Source organism: Pan troglodytes, chromosome 4, assembly GCF_028858775.2.
Source record: "Pan troglodytes isolate AG18354 chromosome 4, NHGRI_mPanTro3-v2.0_pri, whole genome shotgun sequence".
Lineage (NCBI taxonomy): Eukaryota > Metazoa > Chordata > Mammalia > Primates > Hominidae > Pan > Pan troglodytes.
In genome coordinates, this window is record NC_072402.2 from 12,238,939 (window position 1) to 12,255,163 (window position 16,225).

The window sequence follows — 16,225 nt, forward strand, 5'->3', positions numbered from 1 at the left end:
TTTAAAAGTCTTACTGCCATTTTGGCAAGGAAGCAGGGGTTAACACAAGGGTTCAATGCATCTTCTTTATTTGGCAGTCAGATCATCTTTTAAAATAACTTGACAAGCTCAGGGCAAAGAAGGACAGGTCAGAGCAGGACTGAATCTAAAACGCCCCAGGTCTTTGTGACATCTGCTGAACCCCTGAGCTGGAATATTCTAGTGGCATAGGTTGGTCCCTCTGCTCTCCTTCTAAGCATAACCATATCCCACACCAAGACGCTGATCATGTTCCTGTTTAGAAAGATTTAAAGAATGTCTGAAGTCCCATACTTCAAGTTTCGGTCAACTTTCCTGCTGTGTCCTCTATTTCTGAAATTTGGGTTCATACCTAGTTCTATTTTGAGCAAATCCCTGGGTCAATAATACAGAGAGAAATCCTTCTCTAGGCCTGGGCCTTTACAGAAGCATTTTGTTGACTACTCAACCTTCCTGGGGAGGATGTTCTGCCTCTCCACACCTGTTCCTGCTGGTGGCTCCACTGGATGGTAGGTTGGGCCTGTTAGATGACATCCTCCTGATACATCCCTCTGCTCCACTTCAACTTCTTCCCTCCTCCTTTCCTACGACTGACCACTAGCTAAAATACCCACTGGCTCCTGACAGAGTCTCAGCAAATTATCTATTTCCCCCAGTGGCCCGCTACAGTCCCCATGCTTCATTCACTATCCCTATGTCTGGCCCATCCTGTCTATAGATGAGACCTGGTTCTCAGATGCACAAATGCCACCACGATCGAGTTGGCTGCATGTAAAATAAGAGAATGAAACAGCAATTCTGTATTTCTTCTGCAGCTAAGATTGAATGGTTTTATGGAGTCTGACTTAGTGACAATGTTTGCAATAATACAGCAAAATAACCGCTCAAGTGCTCTGAAGTATTTAATTAGAAAGCAGATTTCGGTCATTATCATTGTCTAGACTTTTTCCCTAGATGTTCTACCTGGGAGAGGATCGAGGTACAGAACTGTGGTTTCTCTGTCCTAGTTTCCCACTCTGTAGGTGAGTTCTTGCCGCCTGGTGTCTCTCCTCTCTGCACTGACCAACAATTAATACCATTGAGTATGCCTGGGTGATCTTTTTTCTTACATCACTTTTAATTCCCATTTCACATGAACGAGTTGACTCTACAGCCACGTCTCTTGGCAATGTTAATTTTACCCCACTGAAACATGTTGCCAAGCCAAGTTTGAAGGGGAAGTGGCACAAATGACAGGGTAATAATTGGAAGCCTACAGCAGAGTGTCCAACAAATCTGGACAGAACAAGCCATGATGTCAAGATGGAATGGAACAAATCAATGTCAACTGTAAAGCCGTGTACACCTCATTGGTGAGTCAGAAACTGTGGCAAAGAGCTGTCTGTAAAAGTTTACAAAACTGACAGATTAATGTTTTCAACAACGACAGTGTCGTCCTGGGTTACCCAGCAAGGCAGCAGATGACAGGAATCAGAACTTGGAAATGGAATCATAAGCACCTTTCCAGAACACATTCAATAAAATAAAAATATAACGAAACACCTCTTTCTCTCCAACCCCTTCATTCTGCAGTGTTCCATCTGCTTTTGCTCTGCCATTTTCTCTTGCCAAATGCCTTGTTAGCCAAATAAAGCATGTTTAATACAGTTTATTTAATTCACTAGATGACAGGACTCCATGAAATTAACAAAGGCTACATTTCTTGGTATTTGAAGATGATGTATAATTCCATTATGCTTAAAAAATTAGTAGCAATATTATATGGGTGACTCTAAACTCTATCACAGTAATCTCTAGAACTGTTTAAAATGCCTGGTCCATTCCCCGAGAACTGAAGACACAAATGTGGAGGCAACAGAGCCCAGCATGTGCATTCTGAAAATGTTCCATTAGTGATATTATGCCCATATCTGCTTGGGGATGACTATTCTACTTATGATAACAGCACATAATGGCAGTTAATATTTTAAGTAATTACTTATCATGTACCTTATTCTGCTAAGTGCTTTACATGTATTAACTTATTTATTCCAATGTTGACTCAATAAGGTAGGCATTTGATTGTCGGGGACATCTCAGACTTAGAGATGTTAAGTAGCTTCCCAAAGATTAGCTGGAACTGTAACAAGAAGTCTAACCCACACTAACAGTTCAGAAACCCATTGCTTCCAAGCTCTAGGAATATTTATTTCCACTGTTTTAATGAAGGCTATATAATCAGGAACAATACAGCAAAAATAATAGCACAAATTTCTTTAATGAGGAAGAACTATAGCTCATCATTTCACACTCTCTTTTATTTTAGTTTTCCTCGCCTGCCTGGAAATAAAATATTAGAATTATTATGTCCAACCACAGAAAGAATTATACTTATTGTACTGTTCAAGTTCACACTACAACTGAAATAATTCCTTCAAATAATGGCCCTTAACTTTTAAGAGGAGCACTGCCAAACTCAGATATACCAAACAAGGGCAATGAAGACAGAGAGGGGGTGTACACCAACATCTTTGCCTGTACTTATATCACAATAGAGAAAGCAGCCTTTCTATATTTAAAGGGTGAAAGACAAAGTACCAGAATCCTAGCCTCAGCCAAAATCGATGACTTGCATTTCCTCAAATGGACTTTGCATGTGTTCAATCTGCATTTATTCACTCATTGCTCCAAATATCCATTTCCTCTTCTCTATCCTTTCCTTGTTCCTCAAGTCTAGCAAAAATGCCTTTGCCTTTCAATTTTACAGTGATGAATCACATTACTTCATTTAATTGCCATCTGTTCTATATATATGTACATTTCTGACCTCACCCTCAATCTCAGCACCTGAGAAGAATTGTTCACCACTCTCATAGCACTAACAACGCTTTCCTGAATTCTGTTATTTACATTCCTGTCTCCTCTCCTGGACCATATATGCCTTGATGACAGGCACCATGCTTTTGCATTATCACCTTCTTCTCATCTACCATAGAGTGCTCTCAGTACATGAGGAATAGATGGATGAGTGGATGGATGCCTTACTTGACCTCAACAAATAATGTTTGCATCCATATGAGAAAATGTGCAATAGTGAAGAGCAAACTCAAACTATCGATCTGGGAAAATCTAAAATATGACATTAAATCACTTTTATAGCACTTCCAATGGAGAATTTCTGTTCAATGATCTTTTTCCATGAATTGCTCACTCGCTCTACCTCTCTCTCCCCTCTACTCTCTGTGTCATCATTGTACATCCTTTGTATAACTAACCCGTTTTAGGAATAATTTTTTTCAGAACAGAAATATTTGAGTGACAAAGTATGATGTTTATCCTTTCTTACTCAATGCTCTTTGTTGAAATTTAAACAGCTAAATATCCATATCAATGGAATAATTATACATGCTCTTATCACCAAACATCATGTACTTGACTTGACCTGGTAAGAGCATTTTACTTTGTTGGTCTCCTGTTCCTTCCCGCACAAACTCTTCTGATGGTTTCTGACACACCATCTCCTGCTTTCTTTCCCACCTCTTTTGCTGACCCTCTCATTTTCCTCTGTGGCTGTCTCTTCCTCTCTTAAGCCACCATTCTCCTTGTGATTCTTACACTTTCTCTGAACAAGCTCATCCATTCCGAAAGCCTCAATGACTAGTTCTTGGTGTTTATCCACTGACATTCATTCCCAAAACCAAGAGGTTCACATCCAAAACCAAAATCAACCAAATCCTACAAACCTACTCCCACTTCTTCATTTTCCTATCTCACAGAACGACAGCATCATTTGCCCAAGTTGCCTGATCCACAGATTTGCAAATCTTTCTAGACTCTGTCCTCTCCAGACATACATAACAAATCATCTTTAATCTGCCAAGTGATGCACTAATACCACTCCAGTTTTGGCCACAAGTATCTCTTGTCCAGATTCCTAAACTCAGTATCCTAATTAATCTCTTGCCCTGTTCATACTTGCTTTCAATCTGTTTTTCAAAATACAGCCAAAATTTTTCATGAAAAATAACAAATGTGATTATGTTACGCATTTATTTAGAATATTTTAGTGAATCCTAATTTCCAAAGGATAAAAATTAATTTTTCTTAACATATTAATCATATAAAATATAGTTAGATATAATTATATACAATTAAGATTAAATAATTATATATAAATATATATAATTTTAAAAGGTTACTTATTACAGTACAGTTATATTAGAAGATGACAGCATCTTCAAAGTTATGCTCCATTTATTGGCCACCAAGAAACGCATGTAAAACTTTTCAGAGTGAGGAAGAACACTGTTCTGACTTTTCAGAAAAGCATCAGTAGATACTTGATTTCTATCAACCTAGCTGCAAAGCTCTCTGTCCAAATTGTGAAATCTACATTAAAAAAAATAAACTCAGTCATAAAACTGACACTTTCAGATATTTTTATCCTACATCATTACATGGCAGAATAATCCATTTTCTCATCATTTACCTCCTTCCTAGCAGAACAGTCTGTTTTCTCATCATTTGCCTTCTTCCTAACATAAAACATTCTAATGAATTTCAGAGTGCAGTAGCTCTTTGAGAGTTGAATGTCTGTCAGTATTTCAAGACTAGGAATAGTTTCCAGTCTCTTTGGTGGCTGGAGAATTCCCAGTGAGTTACCTAATTTGACCACTGGAAATCAAAATTTGCCCCCAACAATATGGTGGTACTGCTGCTGAATTTCTGTTAAATACCCACAATGTCAGAGTTTTCTAGTGTATATATGAAATACCAAGAGAGCGCCATCTTCTCACTAACAATGACCACAGGGGTGTATTGAGTCTTTCGCACTTTGCCTGGCAGCTAATCAAAAGTTCCAATTATTTTTGACTTATCATTATGTTTTATTTCAAGGCAAGAATGACATTATCTTCTTCATCGAAATCTCTAGTATATTATCACATATTAGGTATCAAATCAACATTTATGGAATAAATAAGTAAAACAGCAGTAGAGCAACAGATGCTTATGTGGAAAGCATTCTGCAAGGTGCTGAATGACGCAGTCAGGGAAGATATGAGCATAAAATTAATTCAGGTGTGGATCCTGTTGACAGTTCTAAGTCTAGTAAAATAGTTGAAATCAACACATCATTAAATAGAATGCAAAGTAATGCTAAATTGTAATGAGATGCAAATGAATTTCAAAGATGACTTTCCCTTAGAAAAGATGGAAGGGTGTGGGGAGAAGGAGGGCAACGTCACATGCAGGAACTAGTATTTGAGACGGACAATGGGAGATTATTATTTGACCATGTGAAAGGGATGTCATTCCAGGCTCAAAGAACAACAGGGATTTAAGCACAGACCTTGACAAGTACTGAATGTGTGTGGTTGTGTTTCAGAGAGCAATTAGATTCCATCTTATTGGAGTTTAGGGGCAAATTTACCATCAGGCAAATTACATTGGAAGTTTGACATAAGTAAAAGGTTGATATTCAACAATGATCCTAATTTTCTTCGTTTACTGAATTTGATGCAACATCTCATCTATTTCCATACTCCAAATAAGAAACCCTTTGAAATTTTATGGAAATCATGTGTTTCACTGACAAGAAAATAGTTAATAAAATTTAACTATGTTTTTGACATTTGAGGGTCAATAGTGTAAACATGGATCTTGCACTATATTGCACTGCAAGGATGTTAGTTTGCCAGTCCCTAAATGTCCCTGTCAACTGTAGAGCTTTTTCGTAATTAGGCAAACACAATAAAGTCCACTGGGGCTATGGACACCAGTAGATATGGGTTCTTACACCCAAAAAAATAGTCTCAGTTTCTTCTGCTTCATTTATGTTGACATTTTTTTCACCCATTCCGTGTGTTATTTTTCACAGCTCCTGCTCCTCATTGCCTCCAGAGTGAATTTTAATTGCTGCTGTCACATCCACTGTTGATTGAGGGGACTGAGGTTACCATAGGGCTGACATCAGGTAAGAGGGAGTTATTATTAAAATTGTACCCTAATGTAATAGCATAATAGTTTTATTATTTGTACAATAACAGCCATATTGTTACTCTAATTATTTTATCTTCACAATGACCCAATGATTGATTTAGGGTATAAACTATAATCCATTTATGTAAAGAGTAGTGAACTGGGCCAGGCGCAGTGGCTCATGTCTGTAATCCTAGCACTTTGGGAGACTGAGAAGGGCAGATCACGAGGTCAGGAGTTCGAGACCAGCCAGGTCAGAATGGTGAAACCCCATCTCTACTAAAAATACCAAAATTAGCCAGGCACGGTGGCACGCACCTGTAGTACCAGCTTCTTGGGAGGCTGAGGCAGGAAAATCGCTTGAACTCGGGAGGCGGAGGTTGCAGTGAGCTGAGATCATGCCACTGCACTCCAGCCTGGGCGACAGAGCGAGACTCCATCACAAATACATGAATGAATATATATAAATATATATATATATATAGAGAGTAGTGAACTGGCAATCACACAGGTAAAGTGAACTGGCAGTCAGAGAGGTTAAGCGAATAAATCAGGATCACTCAGTTAGTGGGATAGCAGAGGCAATACAGAGATAGCTGGCCCATTGGTATTTCCTATTCTTGATAAGGTATGTAATATATGTATGCATGTCAACGCTTTTGTTTCATCTGAGAAATATATTTCCCTGCTGCTTAGGAAGTAATATATTCAAAACATGAACATTCTTATATTAACTTGTTTAAACCTATGTGGGACAACAGGATTGATTTTACTGTTCATTTCTTACAATACCGCGCATTCAATTAAATACTCTCTTTACTAAAGCAGCTTAATGATTTGAACATTTCAGTGTGATCCGTTCTCAGATCAACTTCAAAAGACTGAATTTAAACCTATCTTCAAGCTGTGAAGGTTTTAGTTCCTTTCCTTTTTTTTTTTTTTTTTTTTAACTTTTTAAAATTCCTCTGCTGGGAACGAATTAAGTACAGCCTAGCAAAGGATAGATCCATATTTGCATCCTGCTAATCAAACAAGAACTTGTAAGAATGTAGCAGTGATAAATGTACCACCGTTGAAATCATTTGTATAAGTTGGAGCAAAATGAACTGTGACCAACAGATTCCTTCCACAGCCATCACCCGTCTACATTGCTCCAATGTGCGGAAGTGTCTTAATGGATGTACATTATCAAGTTTGCAGGCTTATTTTCAGTCATAAAGAATAGTGTACCAGATGCTCTTGGTACACTGAATTTGTCACACCATAGACAAGCTAATATCATTATGTGAGACCACAAGGGAAAAAATAAAAGATTCACATTTAATCCATATTAACTACCAGGAGACCCATCAAGGCAGTTGGGCTGGCTCATGATACAGCAGCTTCTAGCAAATTAGCAGCCCATAACAACTTAGTTATAATGAGCTGCAAGATCTTACACCATAAGCTCAACTCCATTAAACCGAATTCAAGTACATGAATTCATGTACAAAGTATAACCTTAACATCTGTCTGTGCTTAGCCAATATTTTGTTTATGCCTTTTTAGGAACAACCAAATTATCTTTGTGTCCCCTGAAACTAGGGACTGTAATTTCCATCAACTGCAGTTTTACCTGATAGAGAGGGCTGGACTGATCACCACTGGCCTCCCCGGCTGCGGCGTCCAGCAGCAAGTTATGCATCATCCCGGCAGCTGTTCCCTACATATTGGGCCAATTTTTTCCCAAACAATTTTCCCTTGCTATTCAAGTGGGGAAAGCAATAGTCTCCTCAGAAATTAAACAGTCAACAAAGCATGCATATCTAATAAATACTGTAGACCTTGTATTTACTTAAGCCCAATGAGTTAAATCCTATCCTACTCTACTCAACATGGAGAACATGTTTTAATAAACTTAGGCCATTTTTATTTCTCAAAAAGCAATGTCCTCCTTCTTTTCCCATAGTGGACTGACTACTCTTTAGGGACTCAGGAAATACTATCACCATTATTATAACTGTTATTTCTGTTTTACAGATGGGGAAATAGAGAGATAGACTACCCATGGTTAACCAGTTGCTAAGTGAGGAAACAGATATTCAGTATATAATTTAAGGTATTTTCCATGGAGTTTTATGTAAAGAATGAATACATATTTATGGGAATAATCTAACTTTCTTATTATTTTCTGTCTTACATAACAAGTGTACATTATTCACTTGGGCAGTGTTTTCAAAATTCACATCTTACCTGCAGAAACCTTAGCATGCAGAAAAATGGGTACTGCATATATTGTTATGTCTTTTGTAGAGTTTTACATATCCAAATCTGATCTAGTTCTAATCAATCTAGATGCAACGTCTTAAAGTCTCATAGAATTTTATATGTGGATGGGATCTAGAAAGTCATTTAGTTCATCATCCTTCTCCTTCAAGCGTCAGCCTTTCCAGCAGTTTCTCAATGAAAGTTGACAACAAAAGCAGTTCAAACCCCAATGCATACCATTCCATGGAAGGATAGCTCTGGTAATCAAATTCATAGTATGGTTTCTTATAAAAATAAAATGATTCTACCTTCTGGTTCTACTTCTAGCTTCTAATTTACCAAAGCATGAGACCGACTTTTTCACTGACACAGTAGACTTTGAAAAACCATTTGAAAAATCTTCTCTTCTGTAATTCAAACAGGGGTAGTTTAGAGGTTTCATCATTGTTTTTAGAAGCCCCCTCCTCCTCCTCTGCCCACACCTTTGCATTGCCCTCTTGTTTTCCATGGCCTCTTCCACAACTCAAAACACCCAACAGTTTATATATGATTTCACATATGGTCTAAAAGTATCACTTTTCTTACAACTTTGAAATTAAACTTCCAATAATATAACTTAAGGTTACAGTAGCTTTCTTCCCATTATGAAATAGCTGCTTTATAGGAAACCTGAATTCAACTATAATTTTTTTTTTTTCTGAACCCCTGTCAAACCAGACTTACCTACACTACAGACTCTTCAGATGATAACTTTGAACCTGCAGACAAGGTGGGACATGCATCCCAAATTTTTATTTTTTATCTTATATTTTTCAGCGTTTTATGTTCTTCTTGGAACAGAATTCTGTATCAAACATATGCATATTTTCTTAGCCCTGTGTAACCTGCAAATTCTATAGCTTGCTATGAAGATATTAGTCCAAGTCTTTGATTATAGTTTTGAATAGAAAGTACAGAGTTCAATGATTTGCCACAGACTCTTTTTCAGGTTGATAGTGATCCATTAAACAGCGTATCCAAAGGGATATATAAACATATGTCTACTATATGTCATCAACATACACAGATCAGCAAACACCTTGGATTGTTTTCCAGCCCCTAGATGGATTGCACTGTGATGTCAACGTTATCTTATTGGCTCCCTATCTGCAGAATCACTGGTGGTGATGGACTCCTTTGCAAACCAAGAGCAATCATTCAAAATTATAAAACTGTCATCTTTGGTTGACCCCCAACTCCAGTAATAATCAAGACAGGACAAGGATAAATGTCTAAGCTTCATAAATTACCTATTTCTCATATCTCAGGTTTCAAATTTGATTGTTAACTTCCTTACAATATGCTCAGCGATGCAGCTTAGCTAGTAGGGGCAGCAGTTGCCTCTGAAGTAGGGTATGGGAAGGGGAAGGGACGGTTTGAACTTATGTTTAAATGTACTGTTCTTTGCTTTAGTTTTTATTATATTTTTATATCATAAATGTTAGTACAGTAGTATTTGTATCATGTATAAATAAATGAGCATAAAATGGATGTTCTTACTCAGAAGACTTTTACTGACCAAGGACTGAGATTAACAAAGGATGGAGACCAGTGGATGAGACACCCACACAGAATAGGCCACAGAATGAAGTGAGAGCCCATTTCTGCTCATCTGGTCTGCATTACAGCTACAGTATACCCTAACCCGGCACTGGGAAGCCCCTGTATGAGAGACAATAAATTCCTACTCATTTGGAAGGGATCATAGAATTGAAGCTTTTAATTTTGCAGTTATGGAAACTGAAGTGGAGAGAGATTAACTGACTAAAATGAGCAGCTTTAAAGCCCATTTGGGACATTCCAGGGAAAAGAAAATGAAATGAAATAAAGTTCACATCAGAGTGGGACCTGATTCTATTCCATTGTTCTTTCTCAAAATATATTGCCCCAGTTAGGAAATAAACAAACCAAACCAAAACAAAGAAAGAAAAGAAAAACAAGGAAATGGAGAACGACAGTCACTGAACTACACCTTTTGGCACCACATAAATGCTGGCAGATGTTCTGGTGAGAGCATCAAGCACAGTGAAGTAACAGCAGTGCATTCCCTGTGCCGAATATTCACCTTGTAACTTAAATTCCGTCAGCATTCAGCCTTCAAAAATTGTGACTATCCACCTTTTCTATAATAACACCAACACATCATCAAAAAATAAAGGTTTACATATAGAAATATTCAGTCCTAATCTTGCTCCAGTAAAATATTCTTCTACAGATGGAAGAGGAAGACACCACACACTTCATAGACAGCATCATATGGAGCCTGGACCACAGTGATAAGAAGGTTGCCACTGTTACTCTGAGAAAGTTATATTAAAAACACATGCATCTTTTCTTAGACTCATACAATTAGAATGTGTCGGTGCTAGCACAGAAAACAGCCTCTGACCACCAATCTCATATTATTTCCTCTACACTACAATGAAGGGGCCTATTTCATACCTGGTTAAATACACTAAGAATTTTGGATCTCATGAAAACTCACGTTTTCTCAAAGTTTCTCAAAGACATGAATGCTATTTTTAAGCAAGGCTGATAAAGTTTTTCTGGCTTCCTTCTAAAAATGAATGCAAACAGTAAGCTCTTACATAAAATTGACAGGGATAGACTCACTTGCCCTCCTTAGGATGGGCGTAGCCTCTATGCAGCCACAATGCAACTGAGTCAGGAAGCTGCATTTATAACAGTTGCCCTGGGAATTCTGACACCAGTAGTTCACATGGTATCCACCATCATCCTGAGCTCCATGCTGATCAGTGCCTCAAAAAGTTTCTTGTAAGGGAAAAGTGCCTGGAGCACCTGGATGGAGGTAAATCGTAAAACAAAACAGAAGGGGCATATGCAGTGAGAGTGGTCTATGAACAGGCAGAAATCTAGGAGGGTTTTCTAAAATCTAAGTGAGATGCTTAAATTGAGCAATGCCCATGGATAGAAGAAGGCTGAAGGAGGGAGGGTCAGCTTCAGTTAAGTACACGTGGATACAAAATCCTGTGTTCATTTAATTCTGTGATCTCAGAAATACCATGTAATGGAATAATTACTTAGCGTAAATTTTCACATCAATCATACTGAGATAATGTCTAACATGTAGGGTCCTTGTGAAGGTTTAATGAGATATTATGGGTAAATAATCAAGAGCACACTGGATGTGCAAAATAATTTTATTGATTTTTATTTCAGAATAATAACAAAATAAATGGATAGGTCAGGTTTATAAATTTTTAAATGAAGAAATGTAAATTTCCTATTTAATTCTACACACCCAGAGATAAAATAAGTTCCTAAATGGAATATGCATGACATCTGGTCAATATCTATGCACTCTATTTGCCAAATACATGCCCAAACGTACCAGCGTCTACAAACTAAAGTCAGGGCCAGGGCAGCACCTCAGGGTTACGTCTGATTCTACAGACACAGCCTCACAATTAACTGAAAGTCTCCCTTTTTCATTCTTTTTCATCTCCACCTCTGTTTTTACGGTTTCCAATTTTTGGAAGAAGTACTCCACAATAATGTGGGTGCAGTTAATCCCCCACCTCGGCAAGTAAATTTAATTACATTTAACATTTCAACACTGAATATAGTATCTCTTGAAGAGATTCTATTAATGCTGATGAAAATTACCAGAAATTGGTTCAGAAGAGCATGGGGGCTTGAAATGAACTGACGCAGATAAAATTCATGAAGAAGGAACGTGTGACTAATGCGAAAGCTATGCAATAAATAACCATCTTCAGAGTTGCTCTCCTTGTAGGAACACGTATGCAAATGTTACTCTATACATGCAAAACAGTAGTGGAGGCGGAAAGGATGCAGAAAGGCTCTAATAATCGTTTTGCCTTGTACTAAAACAATTAGACAGTTGACCAACACTTAAAATTAGTTTTTGTTCTATATATACATATATATATTTTTTTGGGGGGGGAGGAGGAAGCTAGTACTGTTTAAAGTCACAGACTAACTCAATATTTTTTATTCCTAGAGGAAGAAACGCCCATAATGTTGAAAAATATTTACACACTGGAGAAGATCACAATGTAATTAGCCACAATGCAGTGTTTATTAAATTCCTAGAGATTACAGAGTTTATTTTTAAAATCATATATGCTGAGTTTAATTAAACATATCAAAGGTAGCATGAACTTCATGGGATAGAAGCACGTAATTTGATTCAAAAATAACAAAAATGCACCCACTTTTGCTCTGTTTTCTAGGTAAGCTAGTATTAGATATGGCCAAATAATATCACCATGCACATGATTAACACTGATTGGTAATTCTTAGGACCCTAAAGATACGTTTTGTTTTTTTGAGCAGAACTTGATCAGAGCTACTGACTGAATATGATTCTGTAAAAAATCCAGGCCACTGCATCATTTTTCTCCTGCTAATAGAGGATAGAAACATAAAGAAATACACGATTTAGTGTTTTAGAAATTATATATACTTCTTCATGTGTTCTGTGTTGAAAACATACTTTGGAGAAAATGCAGATAAATCACAAAACCCTAGGGAGAGCTGCGGCATTACAATAATGGCCATGCTTTTCACAGTGGAAGGAACAGGCAAAGCATACAGAAGTCAAAGGCATTTGTGACATTTCCACAGCCGGAGGGTGGTAACAGGAGACAAAATTTAAGGTTGTTTCACTAAGAGTCTGTCTGATATCATATACCATGCCATAGAAGGGAAATTCTCAGGTCTTACTCTGCTCCAATGCAGAGTAAGAAGGGTGGAACATAAGCAATTGTGAATCTGCTGCCTATAACTGACCACTTATCTCCTACTTAAGAGAGAATACGGGGTTGCAAGTGATAACCTTCAATACTCACTACTGTATCTGTTTCACTTTTTTAATCGGGGGAAAAAGAACACTGTATATTTGATGTTAGAAAAAATGTATTTTTTCTAACACACTATATTTATATATATATATAAAACACACTATATTTATATATTTTATCTACATCTATCTATCTATCTATCTATCTATCTATCTATCTATCTATCTATATCACATTCTCATTTGTTTGTTCAGTAAATACACCAGGCACAGCCTAAGTGCTAGAAATGCATCAATGAAAAAAATCAGACAAAAATCCCTGCCTTCATGAAGTTTACATTCTAATGGAGAAAACAGACAGTGAACCAAATAAACAGATTACATAGAGCTACCTGTGGTAAAGGCAATTTAAAAAAGCAATTCAGGAAAATAAAACGATGGGGAGACAACTTAAGTAGAATAATTGAGAACAGCATCATTGACAAGGTGACATTACAGAAAAGATGGGGAAGAATGAGGAGGTGAGGCGTGTGTATACCTGGGCTGGGGGGTGAGGAGAAAGGAGGGGCTAGGATGGTGTTTCACACAAAGTCAACAGAAAATGCAAAATCCAAGTTCTAGGGGCATGTTCTAGGAGAGGTGAGGAGTTTCCTCTGCAGGAGCAAAAAGTGAGAGGAGGAAACATCTTGGGAGGCGTGGGAGGGATGGGTGGCTGGTGGCAGAGCACAGAGGCCCTTGTTGGCCACTGCAGGGACTTCTGCTCTGCATAGAGTAGTAACATGATAGGATTTACATTTTCATAGGATTCCTTTGCCTGCTATTCAAAAATAATCTTTATATTCATTTATTAAAGGTTATTTTGTGTGTCACTTAATATTTATTCATCTCAGCTACATGGGGAGGACCTAATAAACACAGTTACATGCATCATATAAGCTACCTCACTGTTCATGCTCTCCTTGGCCATGACACCAGCACAGCAATTACTTTACTACATCCTAGGTACTAGTTCTCACATCTGGATCCCACCAGACCTTTTAGTTCTTGATCCCTAGGGAATGTCTCTTCCATTTTTATATGTGGCAATTCAATATTTAGAACAGAGGAATGACTCAAAAAAACATTTGTTGAATACAAGACATTTCGAATGCAAAATATAAGACTTCTAAAATAGCCACAAAACACAACTCTAAATCAGAATTCACACGTTAATAAGCTACCTGTAGAAACACAAACATAAATCTTTGTTCCCACACCATTCCAACTGGAACTTTTGATCAGACTTATTAGCTAGGATTCTCCAATTTGGCCATTATCATCACATAAGAGTTGAACCACATCTGGAATTGTGTGGACAAATAAATACACATATATTTAACAATGAAAATTCTTTTTTCTTAATTGTGTGGATAAAATTTATGAGTCAAATGGGCAAATATATATTTTTAAACACTTGAAACTATTTTTTGTTAATTGTGTGGATACAATTTATGAGTAAAACACCCCAGAAAAGATTTCGTAACATGGCATTAGAAAATTGCACATGTACCCTAAAACTTAAAGTATAATAAAAAAAAAAGAAAAAAAATAAAAAATAAATAAATAAAATACTGAAAAAAAATAAAATAAAATACTTTACTAAAAAAAAAAAAAAAGAAAATTCTCACAATTTTTTTTTATCATGTTTGACTCTCTGCTTTTGTTTAAAATGCCACCTAAAGGGCCTACTTAGTATGTTTTCAGATATATCCACATAATATAAATACCTGGATTTAAAAAAGTAAGTGTTCAAATTTAAAATATTTATATTTGGAAATATAAGGGAATGGGCAAACATAATCATACCATCAATGAGTTAACTTAATTGCGTTTTTAAACTCTTTATTTGGATCACATACATATACTGTGTCCTATAGTTTGAAGACTTAGTGTCACATAAATCTATTAGATTGATTTACAAAAAATGTGAGCACCCAAACACTATATTCCTAATGTGAGACTTCATAGTCATTTACTTTTATAGTTCAGCAATATTATTAAATTACAGTCAATGTGGAAAACACTTCCAAAGGTCAAAGTTTTCTTAAATCACTTTCTAAATCCATAGCATTGAGAATGACTTTCACGCCTTAAAAAGAAAAAGATTTCCTAGCTTTAAGACAATAAACATAAACTTTTACTTTTATTTAATAATTAGTTGAAATGAAATACTTAGTAAGAGATGCCCTCAGAATAATATCTTTCTTCTGATATTATTCTGATATTCTGATATAATAAGGGCCTTTCTTCCTCAGTTTCTTTAAAATAAAAATATCCATGGGTAGGCAATTAACATATTAAAACATGAAAATATGTTTCTGATAAAATTAAATCATTTTTAAGTCAACCTGGTCATTCTTCACACTTAGTTTATAACTTACAAAGTCATTCAAATTTCAAATAATATTAATCAAACATAAGTTTTATCTTGTGTTTGTCAAAATTAAGGTGAAAATCATTTTCTATCACTATTATTATTCATTTGAAAATACTTTAAGTTTAGAGATAAATACTTAAGGACTTTTTAATAAAGACTTTATAAATACTAAAGAATCTCTCAGGCATTCCATTTTACTGCACTCACAATTCTACAAGGTACAGCTAACTTAAATATATAACAATCCAAAATATAATTCCACAGATTGTCATTTTATTCAATCACTGGTTTCAAAAAATCAATTTGTTTCTTTAATCTGTTGGGTATCACAATTTTTTTTTTTTTTTTAACTACAGTGGTGGCACAGGTGAAATCTATGAACCCATTGTAAATTTTGGGCAACGATTTTCTCAATGAGTTATTTGAATAAAAGCAATCTTGAAACACTTGGTAAAGGTTTTCTATAATTAAGAGGTGTGTGCATCTTATTTACACCTGCACCATTTAGAGTGATCAAAACATGTAATTATTGTATTCTAGTTCTAGTATAAACTTATCACTGAGAACCAAATAATCTCTGCCAAAAAGAGAAAGCTATGCAACAAGTTAGCTGCCCAGTATATTAAATTTTTGGCTACTTTACATGGTGACTCTGGTTGGGTGATTTTTTTTCCTTTACTCTCCATGAATAATTTCTTTCTGGATGGGGTTATTCCTTTAACTGTGCATCGAAGGAAAAAAAAAAAAAGACCTACAATTTC

The 16,225-nt window shown here is 36.3% G+C and overlaps 1 protein-coding gene across 7 annotated transcripts in view; it reads right to left on the reverse strand.

Annotated features, from left to right (window-relative positions):
* CTNND2 (catenin delta 2) overlaps window positions 1-16,225 on the reverse strand; it is a 933,574-nt gene that overhangs the window by 600,217 nt on the left and 317,132 nt on the right. The gene's annotated exons all lie outside the window — the stretch shown is intronic.